The 16,415-nt window shown below is 42.6% G+C and overlaps 1 protein-coding gene across 1 annotated transcript in view; it reads right to left on the minus strand.

Moving 5' to 3' along the window:
• Positions 1-16,141, minus strand: part of MAP3K2 (mitogen-activated protein kinase kinase kinase 2) — a 99,474-nt gene extending 83,333 nt beyond the window's left edge. Inside the window, exon 1 of the mRNA XM_055398744.2 lies at positions 16,070-16,141. The gene's annotated coding sequence lies outside the window, so the exon portion shown is untranslated. The remainder of the gene's footprint in view (positions 1-16,069) is intronic.
• Positions 16,142-16,415: the final 274 nt, after the last annotated feature.

The following is a 16,415-nucleotide window of genomic DNA, read 5'->3' on the forward strand; positions in this document are numbered from 1 at the left end:
TGTATGGATGTGAGAGTTGGACTGTGAAGAAAGCTGATCGCCGAAGAATCGATGCTTTTGAACTGTGGTGTTGGAGAAGACTCTTGAGAGTCCCTTATACTGCAAGGAGATCCAACAAGTCCATTCTAAAGGAGATCAATCCTGGATGTTCATTGGAGGGACTGATGCTAAAGCTGAAACTGCAATACTTTGGCCACCTCATGCGACGAGTTGACTCACTGGAAAAGACTCTGCTGCTGGGAAAGGTTGGGAGCGGGAGGAGAAGGGGACGACGAAGAATGAGATGGCTGGATGGCATCACCGACTCTGTGGATATGAGTTTGAGTGTACTCCGGGAGTTGGTGATGGACAGGGGGGCCTGGCGTGCTGTGATTCATGGGGTCGCGGAGAGTCGGACACGACTGAGCAACTGAACTGAACTGAACTGAAGACATTCCTAAGATTTTCAATAAACATTAAATGAATTTAAAAATTAAAAAAGAAGAAAAAATAAAAACCAATGTATTTCCATTAAAAAGTCAATTATATACTCTAAAAACACAATAAAAAATTATTATTAATAAAACATCCAGGGACTTCCCTGGTGGTCCAGTAGTTAAGAATCCGCCTCCATGCAAGGGATGTGGGCTCAATCCCTGGTTGAGGAACTAAGATGCCACATGCTGTGGAGCAACTAAGCCCCAGCACTTTGGAGCCCACATGATGCAACTAAAACCTGATGCAGTCAAATAAATAAGTATATACTAAAAGAAAAAAAAAATTTTCTGAGTCAAAAATAAAACAAAAATACTTAAAAAAAAAATATCCGTACAGTCTTTTAGGTCTGATTATACAGTAGAAAACAGAATGGAATAATTTCTTCAAAATGTTGAGGGAAAAATAACTGCCAATCTAGACTTTCATTCACAACTAAAATATCTTCAAGAACAAGAGCTAAGGATTTCCAACAAACAAAAATTTTAATTTGTCACCAACAGACCCTTAGTCTAGGAACTTCAACAGGATATAGTTCATAGCCACTCTCGCCTTCAAGCTGTGGAGTGTGTTTTTCTATAAATAAAATACTCTTCTTGCCTATCACTTCATCTCTCATTGACTGCTTTCTGTGATGAGACATCAAGGATCTGAGCTTCATTAAGGCAAAACCTGGTGTGTGATCTCAGTTAAAAGACCATGAGTCTTGAAACTCTGCTCAAGTATGTGGCAGCCTGGATGGGAGGGGATGTGGGGGGGAAATGGATACACGTATATGAATGACTAAGTCCCTTCACTGTTCACCTGAAACTATCACAACACTGTTAATCAGTTATATTCCAATATAAAATAAAAGGTTTAAAAACAAACAAACAAAAGACCGTGGGTTTTGGACTTCCCTGGTGGTCCAGTGGTTAAGAATTCACGAGCCAATGCAGGGTTCAATCCCTGTGTTGTGCTTAGTCTCTCAGTCATGTCCAACTCTGCAATCCCATGGACTGTAGCCCAGCAGGCTCCTCTGTCCATGGGGATTCTCCAGGCAGGAATACTGGAGTGGGTTTCCATGCCCTCCTTGGGTTTGATCCCTGGTCCCAGGCTCAACAGTTTTGAGACATGGACTTGGTTATTCTGAGGCATGGGGAATTTTCCCAGGTTCGCTCCCTGGTCCAGGAAACTTCCACATGCCTCAGTTACTAAGTCCATGCACCATAACTATTGAGCCTGCATGCCACAACTACTAAAGCCCTTGCACCTAGAGCCTGTTCTCCTCAAGAAGAGAAGCCACTGCAATGAGAAGCCTGGGCACCACAACTAGAGTGAAGCCCCCACTCACCACTAGAGAAAACCTAGCAACAAAGACCCCCAGGCAACCGAATACAATAAATATTTTTAAAAAGACCACGGATAAAGGATATACTTCATGAAGAGGGAAAGTGATTCCAGTAGAACAAAAGCTAGCAAGAAATTGGTGAAAAAGTGAAAAAAAAACAAAAGAAATTTAACTTGCATATTAATTATATTAAAATAAAATGTTTAATTCGAAGAACTTGAAAACAAGGTAGAATTACTATACTGAATAGACTAATTAATCAATTAATATACTGAATTAAGTGATTCACTCTAGTGGCCTTCTTCTGGAAGCTTATCCCTTCTACAAACACAACCTCCAACCACCCACTTGATTACTAAATGTCACCAAATTAGCTCAGTGTGGTCCCTCACCAAAACAGATGGTCCAGAGGTGTGCAACTGGCCCAAGTAGGAGCAAACATGGACAATCTTCAGAAACTACAAGTATGAAAGTTGCTTCAGTCATGTCTGACTCTTGGCAACCCGGTGGACTGTAGCTCATCAGTTCAGTTCAGTCGTTCAGTCAAGTCCAACTCTTTCTGACCCCGTGGACTGCAGCACGACAGGCCTCCCTGTCCATCACCAACTCCCAGACTTTACTGAAATTCATGTCAAGCGAGTTGGTGATGCCATCCAACCATCTCAACCTCTGTTGTCCCCTTCTCCTCCCACCTTCAATCTTTCCCAGCATCAGGGTCTTTTCACATGAGTCAGCTCTTCACATCAGGTGGGCAAAGTATTGGAGTTTCAGCTTCAACATCAGTCCTTCCAATGAACAGCCAAAACATCTCCTTTAGAACAGACTGGTTGGATCTCCTTGCAGTCCAAGGGACTCTCAAGAGTCTTCCCTGACACCACAGTGCAAAAGCATCAATTCTTTGGCCCTCAGCTTTCTTTATAGTCCAATTCTCACATCCACATGTGACTACTGGAAAAACCATAGCCTTGACTAGATGGACCTTTGTTGGCCAAGTAATGTCTCTGCTTTTTAATACGCTGTCTAGGTTAGTCATAACTTTTCTTCCAAGGAGTAAGCATCTTTTAATTTCATGGCTGCAGTCACCATCTGCAGTGATTCTGGAGCCCAAGAAAATAAAGTCTGCCACTGTTTCCACTGTTTCCCCATCTATTTCCCATGAAGTGATGGGACCAGATGCCATGATCTTTGTTTTCTGAATGTTGAGTTTTAAGCCAACTTTTTCACTCTCCTCTTTCACTTTCATCAAGAGGCTTTTTAGTTCTTCTTCACTTTCTGCCTAAGGGTGGTGTCATCTGAACATCTGAGATTATTGATATTTCTCCCGGCAATCTTGATTCCAGCGTGTGCTTCATCCAGCCCAGCGTCTTCTCATGATGTACTCTGCATATAAGTTAAATAAGCAGGGTGACAATATACAGCCTTGACATACTCCTTTTCCTATTTGGAACCAGTCTGCTGTTCCATGTCCAGTTCTAACTGCTGCTTCCTGACCTACATACAGATTTCTCAAGAGGCAGGTCAGATGGTCTAATTATTTCCATCTCTTTAAGAATTTTCCACAATTTGTGGTGATCCACACAGTCAAAGGCTTTGGCATAGTCAATAAAGCAGAAATAGATGTTTTTCCGGAACTCTTGCTCTTTCGATGATCCAGCGGATATTGGCAATTTGACCTCTGGTTCCTCTGCCTTTTCTAAAACCAGCTTGAACATCTGGAAGTTCGCGGTTCATGTATTGTTGAAGCTTGGCTTGGAGAATTTTGAGCATGACTTTACTAGCGTGTGAGATGAGTGCAATTGTGCGGTAGTTTGAGCATTCTTTGGCATTGCCTTTCCTTGGGATTGGAATGAAAACTGACCTTTTCCAGTCCTGTGGCCACTGGTGAGCTTTCCAAATTTGCTGACATATTGAGTGCAGCACTTTCATAGCATCATCTTTTAGGATTTGAAACAGCTCAGCTGGAATTCCAGCAACTCCACTAGCTTTGTTCGTAGTGATGCTTCCTAAGCCCCACTTGACTTCACATTCCAGGATGTCTGGCTCTAGTGAGTAATCACACCGTCGTGATTATCTGGGTCACGAAGATCTTTTTTGTATAGTTCTTCTGTGTATTCTTGCCACCTCTTCTTAATATCTTCTGCTTCTGTTAGGTCCATACCATTTCTGTCCTTTATTGAGCCTACATGTCCTTTTTATCATGTCCTTTGCATGAAACATTCCCTTAGTATCTCTAATTTTCCTGAAGAGATCTCTCATCTTTCCCATTCTATTGTTTTCCTCTATTTCTTTGCACTGATCACTGAGGAAGGCTTTCTTATCCCTCCATGCTATTCCTTGGAACTCTGCATTCAAATGGGTATATCTTTCCTTTTCTCCTTTGCTTTTCACTCCTCTTCTTTTCATAGTTATTTGTAAGGCCTCCTCAGACAGCCATTTTGCTTTTTGCATTTCTTTTTCTTGGGGATGGTCTTGATCCCTGTCTCCTGTACAATGTCACGAACAGATCTAGTCCCTTAAATCTATTTCTCACTTTCACTGTATAACCGTAAGGGATTTGATTTAGATCATACCTGAATGGTCTAGTGGTTTTCCCTACTTTCTTCAGTTTAAATCTGAACTTGGCAATAAGGGGTCATGATCTGAGCCACAGTCAGCTACTGGTCTTGTTTTTGCTGACTGTATAGAGCTTCTCCACCTTTGGCTGCAAAGAATATAATCAATCGATGTTGATTTTGGTGTTGACCATTTGGTGATATCCATGTGCAGAGTCTTCTCTTGCGTTCTTAGAAGAGGGTGTTTGCTCCATGGAATTCTCCAGGCAAGAATACTGGAATGGGTTGCCATTTCCTTCTCCAAGGGATCTTTCCAACCCAGGGATCAAAGCCAACTCTCCTGTTTTATCTTCTTTTAGTTTTGCTTCCTTTTGGATTTTACCGTACTGGAGTCTTTGGGAACTGTATGTGTAACAGCATCTACCACACCTCATCATTTTAACTTAGGCTGGATTTGAAAAGCCAAAACAGGAGAACACTTAAGGAGCCCTGAGACTCACAAAGAAACAAATTAGAGCTGCTGCTTCTTTTAAGCTTTGCTTTTTTTCTTTATTATTTATTTTTTTTAAACGTAATCTCTCCTGTTATCAACCTTCATCATTTCATACTGTAAGCAAGGGAAATCACTAAAAGTAAATAACGTGATGAATCTACTGAGTATGAAGAGAAAACGCCATGCTATAGATTATGGATGAGGAGGGAGACACCTAATTCTAGGGGTTTACAGTTGGGAAAAACTCAGGCTTTGTTGTACAATAAGCATCATTAGGTGCTACACAATTACTGGGTACTGACTGCTTGCAGTGACACAAGCATAAGAAAACCTTCAAAATCAAGAAACTACAAACAGGCTATCAAAAGCGAAGACAGGAGTCAGTAGGTACCGACTCGTCTTAATGAGGTGCTGCATGCCTTGACGACGCCTCCTCCTGTTTCTGCTATCTGAAACGTTTCCTCCTTTCCTTCCTGTCTAAACAAGGACCCAGTTTCAGCCTTCCCTACTCCCTTCATCTGTCCATCTTTCTAAATGATAAGAAGTGAAAAATAACCTCTGAGGACTGACAGTGGAATTTTTACATTACCACTTTTAACCTTAACTACACCCTGGAGAAGGAAATGGCAACCTACTCCAGTTTTCTTGCCTGGAAAATCCCACAGACAGAGGAGCCTAGTGGGCTATAGTCTCCAGGGTCACAAAGAGTTGAACGTGAGTCAACGACGGAGCATGAGCACACTGGAATGACAGCATTTGCGGTCTCTCCACTCATCATGGCAGAACCATTTGTCTTAAAGGATATTATCTTATTTAACAACTTCCCAACCTTGCTATATGCTTACATGTGTCCTCTGCAGCTTGATTATTGCATTCTCAATTATAGGAACTATGTCTTCGACTTCACTTTTATCTCCATTCATCTTCTCTACTTCTCCCCTTTCAAAATACACCCTTCCTATTTCTCAATCTGTCCTCTTTACTACCACAATTACTACCAATAATAAAAACTATTATTTCTATTATTTCATACTGTGCTGATAGTCTGCTAAATACAAAATACTTCATTTAATCCTCACAATAATCCCTGATGTAGGTATTATCTTCCCATCTCACAGGAAGAGAAAGGCTTGGAGCTTTTAAAGAAACTGCTCTCTCACAGAAGATGAAACATCACTGTGGACTGCCACAATGAGCACAGCCCTCACTGTGATTTCCCACCCACTCTCCACTCTCACCCTCTGTGAGCTTGTACCATAACAACTTTTAAGTTCAAACTACATTTCCAGAATCCTCTTCCCACCAGGTTCCTGGTTAGAGATGGTCAAAGAGGGAAATTACTCTCTGAAGATTATGGTTACATGGATGTAGAGTTGACAGAGTATTTCACTGTGTCTCTGTTCTCCCCTGTATTGCATGTAGCTCTTTCTTATTGTCAACCCTGCCAACCAAGCAGCAACCTCAGGCCCACCATCAAAAGCTTGACTGAAGACCACAGAAGAGGTAGCTATGTAGAGACAACAGCTTTCTATACTTTCCACCAACTCTACTGTGTGGTCCCACACTTCAGTAGCTGGGCATAACTAGCTTCTCAGATTCACCTGCAAACTCTGACTTGTCCACTGCAACACTGCTTCAGGAAGGCTGATGAGTGACTTCTCTGATCTGCCAATTCCCCCTTACAAACTTTTGGTTTCCAAGCTTCTCCCACAACTCCATAAGGTTTTCTACCTTTCATAAATTCCTTAATTCCATAATACCACAGCAGTTTGTTCTTCCTCTGTGACTGAACCCTAACTCATGCAACTACTCAAGCCTCCCCACCACCTACTGGCCAAGATCTCTGCAACTTTCCCTTTAGAGATCTTCCTGCATAACCAAATCTAAGCCACTTAGTCCTTTCATAATCTCCAATCAAGCCTTCCTTTATCAGTTCTGAGCTGCCAATCTTTGAAAACAGGATGAAGAGCCCTCATTCTATGAAGCCATATCATCCAAACTTCATCCTCCCATTTGCAAAAGAGCAAGATTTATATGAAAGAAAACACTAGAATGGGTATCAGACTTACAAAAGTGTTAGTTGCTCAGTCATGTTCAACTCTGTGTGACCCCACGAACTGCAGCACACCAGGTTCCTCTGTCCATGGAATTCTCCAGGCAAGACTACTGGAGTGGGTTGCCAATCCCTTCTCCAGGGGATCTTCCTGACCCAGGGATTGAACCCAGGTCTCCAGCATTGCAGGCAGTTTGTTTAACATCTGAGCCACAAGGGAAGCTCTAGTTTAACAAATGTCAATACCAATTTATTACCTAAGAACAAAATAAGCTAAGAACACTTAATGTACTTCTCTGCTTTGGTTAGAGATGTGACGATGGAAGAAAGGAAGAATAAAGAAGCAGAAAGATTCTGAGAAAAAAAAAATTTGCTGGGACTTCCCTGTGGTCTAATGGTTAAGACTCCACATTCCCAATGCAGGGGGCACGGGTTCAATCCCTTGTTAGGGAACTAAGATCCCACACAGCCTCGCAAAAATAAATAAATATATTGTAAATTTTTTTGCTGATGTATGGTTTTCCCAAAATGTGTTTTCCATTGGGAAGTAAGATTTTTTTTTTAATGTAATCATTTGGGGTTTATCCAGTACATCCATAAAATTACTTAAAAATTTCCAACGGGTATAAGACTGCATGTAAAAATTTTCCAATACTTCTTTTTTTTTCTTTTCCAAAAAGATCTTCCCTCACTTTTGGCTAAAGTATTTCCAAAAAGGTATTTCACTAGTCTTGGGTGCCCATTAATGAGAATAATTTAGTTCTTTTCTAGAATTCAATGGTTACTATCTTGGATTTTTACCACTAAAATATCATCAGGTGATTCTGATTTCAATCATATCAGTCCTGAAGTTATTCATCTACTCTTTCAACAAGTATTTACTGCGAACCTACTATAGATCATCACAATTCAACACAAGCTACCTGGCTATAAAGTATCTTTAAATAAAAGATGTCATTCTGACAAATTAATCACATTTAAACAGATTTATCTTCTAAATGCTGCCCTGTAACAAATCTTCCCTGGACAGTTGTCATCTTAACAATCTCCTAAGTAAGAAAACATGAATCTCTTTTGACTCTACTATTTTCTGTGATGCTGTGGATCTCACAGAATCATAGATTAGATTGGTCCTTAAGAAATCAACTAGGTGGCGGCGGGGGGTCTTCCCTGGTGGTTCAGTGTTTAAGAATCCACCTGGTGATGCAAAGGACATCAATTCGATACCTGGTTGGGGAAGATCCCGTGTGCTGCCGAGCGACTAAGCCTGTGCACACAACTACTGCGCCTGAGCGCTGGAGCCCGGGAGCTGCGACTACTGAGCCCACGCACCTCAAGGCTGTGCTCCACAACAAGAGAAACCACTACAAGCAGCAGCCCAGGTACTGGAATAAAAAGTAGTCCCCATGCAGCAAAAAAGACCCACCATAGCCAAAAAAATAAATAAATCTTTTTAAAAAAAGAAATCAACTAGGGCAACTTTTTCAAGTTCAGAAAAGTTGATCTAGGGACTTCCCTGGTGGCCCACTGGTTAAGAATCCACCTCGCAATGCAGGGGGTGCAGTCTGGATTCCTGGTTTGGGGACTAAGATCCCACATGGTGTGGAGCAATGAAGCCGAAGCACTGCAAGTGCTGAGCCCATGGACCACAACTGAGAGTCCATGTGCTACAAAGAGATCTCACATGGCACAGCAAAGACCTGCGTGTACCTGCTACATGCTAAGATAATGTTTTTTAAAATATTACTGAAGTCACTTTGTCACAACTTCTAATGGCAGATTCAAGACTGAATTCAGGCTTTCTACCTACTATCAGTGTTCAACAAACAGTATGAAATACAGTTTGCAATCTGTGTATTCACTTCAGGAACATTCTAGGCAAGAAACTACAGGTACATCCCTGAGTAAACCTTCTAACCCTAAGGCAGTATGCAACAGTCCATAACTATGGGACAAAACTTTGAGAAGCTTTGTAACACACATTACACGATTTCAGAACACAAAATTAATCTACTCTTTCTCAAATCTTGGGGAAAGATTTATAACGAAGGTATATGGTGGTCTGGGGGTGAAGTCAACCGAATGCAGTCAGGTACTGCTAACAGACTGGATGACTAATGATTCACCATCTCTCAAAGTAGATCTTCAACACTAAGGCTGAGCTAGCTACCTTCTACTTCTTTCATTTCCTTATCATTTCCTTATAATATCTGACCAAAGAAGAAAGTTTGTAAATGTTCTTTGACATACTGTTTTTATACATTATGTCATACCATATAATAACTATTACTAATTTTACAAAGCAGTCAACAAGTCTAAAAATTCCTAAACTGATTTTAAAATGCATTAAAGCAATCATATAAATCATGATATTAATCTCTCCACAAATTTAGAGAACATTGGTCTCGTTTCTTTCATATTAAAACAAAAGAACAAACTATTTTGAGTTAAAACTCCATCAATTCAGTTCAGTTTAGTCGCTCAGTCGTGTCCGACTCTTTGCAACCCCATGAATCACAGCACGCCAGGCCTCCCTGTCCATCACCAACTCCCGGAGTTCACTCAAACTCATGTCCATCGAGTTGGTGATACCATCCAGCCATCTCATTCTCTGTCATCCCCTTCTCTTCCTGCCCCCAATCCTTCCCAGCATCAGAGTCTTTTCCAGTGAGTCAACTCGTTGCATGAGGTGGCCAAAGTATTGGAGTTTCAGCTTTAGCATCAGTCCTTCCAATGAACAACCAGGACTGATCTCCTTTAGAATGGACTGGTTGGATCTCCCTGCAGTCCAAGGGACTCTCAAGAGTCTTCTCCAGCACCACAGTTCAAAACTCCATAAATACCATTAAAATGTAGCTAAGTCAGTCAAACTTAGGGTAACGACAAACTTATCAAACAATAATGATGATAATGAAACATCTTCAAGTCACAAACGTAAACTACAATATGAATTGGGAGCATATGCTGCTGCTACTGCTGCTAAGTCACTTTAGTCATGTCCGACTCTGTGTGACCCCATAGACGGAAGCCCAACAGGCTCCCCCTTCCCTGGGATTCTCCAGGCAAGAACACTGGAGTGGGTTGCCATTTCCTTCTCCAATGTGTGAAAGTGAAAAGTGAAAGTGAAGTCACTCAGTCGTGTCCGACCCTTAGCGACCCACCCCACGGACTGCAGCCTACCAGGCTCCTCCATCCATGGGGTTTTCTAGGCAAGAGTACTAGGAGCATATAACTATTACTAAATAGCACAGAAACAATTGAAAATTTATTTCGCCTTACACTGCAGATCTGTTCTCAAAGACTTACAAAAACAAGAAATATTATCTCACATTCTCCCACTGATTCCTATTAATAATTTTCAGAAACTTTTCTTTGTGGTAGAGCTGTTCACAAATACTTGATTTTCTCTGAGGATACAGAAACATGTTACTGAACTTCCCCATCCTGTTCAATTCATGTAGCTACCATCTTTTAAGAATCTGAGAACACTGTAAACGGAGGTCTCCTGTCAATTACCTATCCATTTAATAAACATTTGGCAACAGGTATTGTGCTAGATCAGAGAAGGCAATGGCAAGCCACTCCAGTACTCTTGCCTAGAAAATCCCATGGATGGAGGAGACTGGTAGGCTGCAGTCCGTGGGGTCGCTAAGGGTCGGACACGACTGAGCGACTTAACTTCACACATTGGAGAAGGAAATGGCAACCCACTCCAGTGTTCTTGCCTGGAGAGTCCCAGGGGAGGGGGAGCCTGGTCGGCTTCCGTCTATGGGGTCACACAGAGTCGGACACGACTGAAGTGACTTAGCAGCAGCAGCACTGTGCTAGATGTTGGGGCACCAAAATCAACAAAGCACTGCCTCTGTGCTTGAAGAGCTGACTGCTCGGTGGAAGACACAGAGAACCACCGGGCCGTGCAGTCAGAGGGTGGCGGAGGTGAGTGCAGAGCTCAAGATGCATCTTGCCTGAGGCAGTGGTGCCGAGCAGACACAATGTGGGAATCATCGAAAGAATGCTGACAAAATCATATCTTAACCTATTCTTTTAATTTGTCACTATTAATTTATTAAAGTCCATACTAAATGGACTGACTATACAAATGGGGGAAAATTACCTCTAGAAAAAACTTCCAAAGTTTATAAACTACAGAGTGCTTTTTAAATTTATAGTACTATGAATCTCAAGCATAACACTCCTGAGCACTTACGAGAAACGTGGTGGGCTGTTACGGGAAGAACACCAAAGAGTCTATTCCTATCCTCCTGACATGTTTACGAACACGTTTACTAACAATCACTATGACATGAGAATACAGAGTGAAGTTAAAAAGTTTATAATCCTTGAACTCCACAGAACAGTTGAATTAGCCCTAGGGTTTAGACCTTCTGATTCTCAATCCATTGCATGACACCAGAAAACAGTTTTCTCAAAATATTTTTTATTATATTTCAGCTATTCCTGAGCAACAAGTATTGGCTAAGACTTAAAAGAAACATATTATTTGAGGGAATTCCCGGATGGTGCAGTGATAGGGACTCCTCGATTTTACTGCCAAGGACCGAGGTTCAGTGAGGACTAAGGTCTCCCAAGCCACACAAGCCCCACCGTACAGTCTAAACACACACACATACACTCCTTGAGAGAGTACAGGAACAGACAGGAACTGAATTGTCCTCTGTTCTCTCAAGTCAGGTCTCTTTTTATTCATAACTGGCGATAACCTTGAATTCATTATTAAAAATATTTAAAAATCCCCCAAATCAGAACTTGATTAATACAGCTGCAAAATCAGAACCCGATTAATACAGCTGCATAGAACATTTTTACAATTCCTGCGATTCTGTTGCTGTCTAAAGACTAACAAAAGATTGTTAACATTGAAATTCAAAAGTTAGCTTGCCAACAGATGCAGCAATAGATATTACTATCTACTGAAAGCTGAAAGATTACTGGAGAACACATGCCAATTGCAGTGGGGAAAATATACCTCACCTAGAGAAGAGAGCTAAAGCTGAAGCTCCAATACTTTGGCCACCTGATGCAAAGAACTGCTTGCCAGAAAAGACCCTGATGCTGGGAAAGACTGAGGCAGGAGAAGGGGACGGCAGGCATGAGATGGTTGGATGGCATCACCAACTTGATGGCTATGAGTTTGAGTAAACTCCAGGAGTTGGTGATGGACAGAGAAGCTTGGTGTGCTGCAGTCCACGGGGTCACAAAGAGTCAGACACAACTGAACTGACTGAAAGCGGAGAGTGAAAGAGCGGGTTTAAAACTCAACACTCAGAAAACTAAGATCATGGCAGCCGGTCCCATCACTTCATGGCAAACAGACGGAAAAAAGTGGAAACAGTGGCAGATTTTATTTTGGCTGCAGAGAGTGACTGCAGCCACAAAATTAAAAGATGCTTGCTCCTTGGAAGGAAAGCTATGACAAACCTAGACAGCATATCAAAAAGCAGAGACATCACTTTGCTGACAAAGGTCCATCTAGTCAAAGCTATGGTCTTTCCAGTAATCATGCAGGGATGTGAGAGCTAAACCATAAAGAAGGTTCAGTGCCTAAGAACTGATGCTTTCAAACTGTGGTGCTGCAGAAGACTCTTGAGAGTCCCTTGGACAGCAAGGAGAGCAAACCAGTAAATCCTAAAGGAAATCAGCCCTGAATATTCACTGCAAGGACTGATGCTGAAGCTGAAACTCCAATACTTTGGCCACCTAATGGGAAGAGCTGACTCACTGGAAAAGACCCTGATGCTGGGAAAGACTGAGGGCAGCAGGAGAAGGGGGCAACAGAGGATGAGATGGTTGGATGGCATCACTGACTCAATGGACATGAGTTTGAGCAAACTTGAAAACAGTGAAAGACAGGGAAGCCTGGCGTGCTGCAGTCCATGGGGTTGCAAAGACATGACTTAGCAACTGAACAACAACCCCCATAACCAAGTGATCAAACTCAGAATCACAAATAATAGGACTTAACAATATATGACCCCTAATGGGAAGCAATATAAAGTACACAGCAACACTCAGTAGTTATTCTTGCCCAAAATATTTAACCTGAAACTAACGATTCTTTAAATCTAGCTTACAGTTAGCTAATGTAGGAGGCAAAGAGGAACATGCTAAATGACACCATGAGGGAAAAAAAAAACCAGACAAATCCAGAATGTGACTTGTTTTATAAGATAACTGGCTTGATCTCTTTTATTAAAAAAAAAAAAAATCCTAAAATGGAGAGATGATGGGACTTCCAAGGCATCCAGTGGTTAAAACTCTGTGCTTCCACAGCAGGGTCACAGGTTCAATCCCTGGTTGGGAAACTAAGATCCCACATACTGTGTGGCATGGCCAAAAGATAAAAAAATAAATAAATAAAATAGAGAGGTGATATTGTTTTAGATTAGAAGAGATCAAAGAGACTTAACCAAATGTAGTGAATAAACCTTGATGGGATCCTGGTTTGGTGGGATTAAGTATAAAAAGCCATAAAAGATCTTTCCAGCACAAATGGGGAGATTTAAAACATGGATGTATACTAGACTACATTAAGAAATTAACAATAAGAAACTATTAATTACAAAGTTAACAATAATGATATTTTGGCTATGTAAGAAAATGTCCTTATCTTTGGAAATGCAAGTTGGCATATTTAGGGGTAAAGTGTCATAGTGTCCACAGTTTAGTTTTCAAATGGTATAGCAGTAGTAAAGAAGCTGCCCGCCAACGCAGGAGACACGCAGGAGATTCAGTCCCTGGGTTGGGAAGATCCCCTGAAGGAGGAAATGGTACCCGATTCCAATATCCTTGCCTGGAAAATCCCATGGACAGAGCCTGGCGGACTACAGTCCATGGGGTCACAAAGAGTGCGACATGACTGAGTGACTGAGCACACAGGCACGCACAGCCAAAAATAATGTACACATTAGGGCAAGATGCCAACAAGTGAATCTACAGGATCACCATATGGGTGTTTGATATCACCAAATTCCTGTGTTCGTAAAACTGTTTCACAATGAAAAGTTGGGGCTGGGTTGGGGGTCAGGGGGGAGGGAGCTTAGAGAGCTCCAATCTACAAGGAAAAAAATAAAATCAATCTGATACTAAAGCTGTGGGACTTGTCTAGAACCAACACAATTCCATTTTAATACAGCATCTATTAAATATAGTTTACCCCTCTGGTAGCAATAAGGTAAACAAGGGATGAAAGTTCCAATTAAAACACTTAAAAAACTGAATCTACAATGTAATCATCAAATTATTTACAATAAATCTTTAATAGGTATTTCTTTCAAGAGAGATTCATGGAGAGCATGACTAGATAACCACTCTATAATGATATTACATTCAACAAGACTCAACACACGTTTATATTTTAAGCAAACAACAAATTAATCTGTGAACCAGCCACTTCTTAACTCTGTAATTCAACCTTTTCTCTACAGACATTACAAAGACATTCAACTACAAATTTTCTTAAACCTAGTAATACAGTAAAAGAAATTATAAAATACTACAATTTGGGGCATCAATAGATTTCTTAAACATTTACAACTATGCATGAAACTTAAGTTACTCAAGAGAACTTTATCAACACTTTCTTCTGCAAAGAGAAATGTAAAGGCTCTCTGCTGCTACTGCTGCTAAGTCACTTCAGTCGTGTCCGACTCTGTGTGACCCCATAGACAGCAGCCCACCAGGCTCCCCCGTCCCTGGGATTCTCCAGGCAAGAACACTGGAGTGGGCTGCCATTTCCTTCTCCAATGTGTGAAAGTGAAAAGTGAAAGGGAAGTTGCTCAGTCATGTCTGACTTGTAGCGACCCCATGGACTGCAGCCTACCAGGCTCCTCCGTCCATGGGATTTTCTAGGCAAGAGTACTGGAGTGGCTTGCCTTTGCCTTCTCCGAAAGGCTCTCCAGCTTTACTCTAATCATAATCAAAGAAACAGAGTATAGGTCAATGCTAAAATGAGAATTTCAGTTAGTTTATACTCATTAGTTTGCTACATACATATGAAAGAAAACAATCACATCATTAAAATATAACTTTTTACAACACTCTACACATTAAATTCTGGCACTCCACTCAGAGATATTGCACAAGTTAATGCACAAATTAGTAAGCATGTTGTCACTGCCACATAATCCAGAAACAAATTTTGCAATAAGGAAATCTCAAGCAAATAACCCAACTGTGAGTTCCCTGTATGCATCAAGAATAAATTGCACAAATTGTTAACTTTTCAAGAAATACGGAGTTTAACTAAATCTATTTCTTCTTTTTGATAACAGGGAAAATATTTTCTGTTCGGTCAGTTCCACCGCAAAAAAAGAAAAAGGTAAAGGTGCATGGAGTCACCTTTTAAAAGTAATTTTTTTTTTTGAAAAAGCAGCAAGAAAATCATTTGGCTAGGCTGCAGCAAAACACATTGAACAACCTAAAATAGGGGCACATAAGCACGATCTACTTATGGAAATATTTAGATTTTACTCCCAAGAAAAAACTTCAGGTTTTCTCATCTTCCTCACATATTTATTTTCGCAAGATCTGAAATAGAGAAACACACTTCTACAGAAAAGACATCGTATTCGAACCAAGGCTTTCCCAGATTACAAAGCTGCGTGACCTTGGACAAGTTCCAGAATCTGAGCCTCGATGTTTTCAACCGTAAAATGGAGAGACAGTATCACCTCGCTGGGCTTCGAAGGTGAGGTGAGACAGTGCACGGTAACTACCGGGGGCGTAACAAGTGCTCGCTCAACGGTCCATAAAGAGAAAAGGGCATCAACCCTAACCACTAGTGCACGACGATACAGCGGGGCAAAGACAAGCACTTTCCCGCTTCCTGCATGTAACAGTTCTGCCTCTGCCAAGGACCAGGCGCAAGCTTCCTTCCAAAGGCCCCGCGGAGTACGCGTCTTGACAGCTCCACCGCCCAGGGGTCTACTTCGCTCGGACCTGGACTCCAGGACACGATGCAAGGGACCCACGGTCCGCCCACCCCAAGCGGGGCAGCAACCTAGCGAAAGCTCCGCCCCAGGGGCTGCGCCCAGAGCGGTGACGGCCCCCTCCCCGCTCCCCCACCCCCACCCCACCCCCACCCCCACCGCCACACATCTGCGCGGGCGCGCGCTCACACACACACACGCACGCACGCACGCACTTACCCGCCGCTCCGCGGGGACGTAGGGAGCCGCAGACCCACCCCTCCGCCCCCGCGCGGCCTGTCACTGCGCCCCCCGGTCGAGGGAGGCTGCGGGCCCCCGGGGACCCGAGGGGCGCACGAGGAGTCGGGCGCGGGCCGGGGGCCAGGCCCGGCCTCCTTCACATGGAGCCCGCGCCGGGCGCAGCGGCGGGCTCGTGGACCGCGGCGGCCGGCCGGGGCCTCTCGGCGGCGCTCGTTCCTTCTCGCCGCCGCGGCCCTGAGGCCCGCGGGACGCTGGGCAGAAAAGGAGGAAGCCGCGGGCCGGGCGCCGCCGAGGCCGGAGAAGGGGCGGGAGCGACACTCCGCGG

Source organism: Moschus berezovskii, chromosome 2, assembly GCF_049115385.1.
Source record: "Moschus berezovskii isolate FMDL1 chromosome 2, NW_MosBer_1.0, whole genome shotgun sequence".
Lineage (NCBI taxonomy): Eukaryota > Metazoa > Chordata > Mammalia > Artiodactyla > Moschidae > Moschus > Moschus berezovskii.